At 40.6% G+C, this 2,957-nt stretch overlaps 1 pseudogene; it reads left to right on the plus strand.

Moving 5' to 3' along the window:
• The first annotated feature begins 1,162 nt into the window (after positions 1 to 1,162).
• On the plus strand, positions 1,163 to 2,324 carry LOC109702257 (actin-related protein T1-like; annotated as a pseudogene).
• The last annotated feature ends 633 nt before the right edge of the window (positions 2,325 to 2,957 follow it).

A 2,957-nucleotide genomic window follows, 5' to 3' on the forward strand; every position in this document is an offset into this window, starting at 1 on the left:
TGGGCTCAGGGCTGCATAAGATGGTCTAATCAGGGGTGATAATTAAAGGGTATTGTGCTTTGATCATGAGTGAATATATTCTAAAATAGACTTTTACTATAAGAACAAACATATGAATGAACTAAAAGCATTGAAGTGGGTAATTTTAATTGTCTGCATGTTACATGAAAGTTATCATGGAAAGGGGTAATTCAAATTGTATGTGTATTTTATAAGTTAACTCAATGAATTGTTAAAAGCAGGAAAAAATTTAAGGAAAATAAAAACAAAGGCTGTTTTGAGTGGATTATGGATATCGTTAATAAAGCTGAACCTCTGTCTAATGCTTATTTTCTCCTCTTAGAAAAGGGAAAGGGATTGTTGTCATCCCACACACAACAGCTCAACAAGCAAATAGAGCAGTTCTCTGGGACAAACCCTTGGCTTGACAACTTCATTTGTTCTAATCCTAGACCACTGTTTGTTTTATCAGGTGACTCAAACCTGCAGTAGGTTTGTAATAAAACTCTGACCACATATGACTCTTGTAGCACATGTCCATGATAGATTTCAGTTACCTAATTGAGATTGTTTAGCTCTGCTCCTGGTAGCTATGTTTTAAATTTCATTTCTCATAATTACTTTTTTGGTGTGTGGTGATGTGTTTAGTTTTTCTTCCTAATGTAAGTTGAGAAGTGTTTCCGGATTTTGTATGTACTCACCAAGTTTATATGTAAAGCAAATATAATTTCTTTTCTACATTTGTCAGTGGAACAGAGTAGGCTTCTGTCTGAAACAAGCGTCTGCATAGAGTTCTCAGGCTACTCAAACATGAGGTAAGCATGGTTTGCTTTCCCCTGCTTCATGGAGTACTGCTGGCTCAGAGTCTCCACTCCTCTGGGGCTTACAGAGAACAATTATTGCCATGGCTACATTGTTACATCATTGGCAACTATTACTGAAATTGCCTCAGCAGGCTCTGGGCTAACAGAAAGGCGAGAGAACTCATGGGTGAGGACAGGGTTGTTCTGGTGCACTAGGGCAGCTTGCTAGGTTCACTTGAAAGACAATTTGAGAATTTTGGAATTCTGTGGCCTGAAAACTGCAAGAAGTATGCATTTCACCACCAAGTGACCCAGAACTTCTTTGTTTTTTGGTGAAGTTCGAAAGATCACGTGCAGACATGTTTAATCCATGCATACTAGATGTTCCGGCTGCAGTGTTTGGCAATAGTTCAAGACTCTGCAAAGTAGGCCTATCAGGAAAGATTGGACCCCATCATGTAGTCAGCACTGTTGTGGGGCACCCTCATTTCAACATATTTTCCACAGAAGCCAATCAGAAGAGGTTCTTTGTAGGAGAAGACACCCAGCACAGGTATGATAACATGTTTTCAATATCTCACTGAGCGTGGACTGGTGAAAAGGTGGGATGATATGGAGAGATTTGGGGATCATTTTTTTGAGTGCGAATTAAGAGTCAAACCCAGTAAATAGCCCGTGCTGATGACTGAGCCATCCTTGAACCTAAGAAACACTAGAGAGAGGACTGCAGAAATCATGTTTGAGAAATTCTATGTGCCTGCATTGTACCTGTTCAACCGCGCAATGGGATCTCTCTATGCATCTGCCTGTGTCACAGGTCTGGTTGTGGACAGTGGGGATGGGGTCATTTGCACCATCCCCGTCTATGAAGGTTACTCCTTGCCTCATGCTGTCGCCAAACTCTATGTGGTAGGGAGGGATATCATAGACTACCTCATCAAGCTTCTCCTCACTAGAGGCTATAACTTCCCTTGCATGATCAACAAGGCCATGATGGCTGACTTGAAAAAGAAGATATGCCTTGTCACAGTGGAGCCAGAGAAAGTGGTACTCAAGAAGTGGCAGATGGTGTTGAGACTATACAAGATGCCGGATGGGAATGTCATCCAGATAGCAGATAATATGTGCCAGATGCCCAAGGTTCTCTTTGCACCTGATCAGCTGGGCATTCAAGACCTAGGACTTCCCAAAATGGTCTGCAGCATCATAATGATGTGTGACACTGACATACAGGATAGCCTGTTTGCAGAGATAGTGCTGACCGGAGGCAACACTCTTTCCTGGCCTGGAAGGAAGGCTCATGAAAGAACTGGAACTATTGGTTTCCACAGGACCACAGGACCCCTCATCAAGATCACAGCTTCACCTGATAGATGTTTCTCTGCATGGACTAGGGCATCCGTCATTACTTGTATGAGAATTTTCAGGCAGATGTGGGTTACTGCTGAAGATTTGAAAGGGTTTGGAAAGCTTGTAGTTCATAGAAAGGGCTTTCAGCTAAGCACTGATCACAGGGCCTAGCTTAAAATGTTAGATAAATGGAGTACTGGGGGAAAATAAGATTGCTCCTTACCCTTCAGTAGACTGTTCAATAAAAACGTTTTCCTATTCAGGTTTCAATTAATTCTAGTGCACCTTGTAAACATTGTTCTGAAAGTATTTACATCCCTCTCAATTCTTTTGGGTAATTATCTAGCAATAGAGTTTCTAGGTCACATGCTATTTATTTCAACTTTTTGAAGACTCCTTAAATGCTTCCCTAGAGGCCTCAACACTTCACATTCTCATCAGCTTTGTACACATTTATTTTTTCTACATCCCTGAAAACCCTTGTTAATGGAGGTTAGTAGTCATTTTAGAACTACATGGAATGGCATCCCATTGTGCTTTAGAGGTATAATTCCGTAATAGTGATGTTCTGCATTTTTATGTGCTTATTTTCTATGTTTGTTTTCTTTGGGGAGATATCTTCACTCCTCAGCTCATTTTTAATTGGGCTGTGTTTTGATTGTCTAGGGGCAGAGATTACAGTCTGGAAAGCAAACTGCTGTCAGACATGTGTGTTATTTTCCCAATTTACTGATCAGCTGTTTATTCTCCTGATATTTTTTATGACAAAACGTTTTTAGCTTTAATGCAGTCCAATTTTTCAGT

Source organism: Castor canadensis, chromosome X, assembly GCF_047511655.1.
Source record: "Castor canadensis chromosome X, mCasCan1.hap1v2, whole genome shotgun sequence".
In the NCBI taxonomy this organism is placed as follows: domain Eukaryota; kingdom Metazoa; phylum Chordata; class Mammalia; order Rodentia; family Castoridae; genus Castor; species Castor canadensis.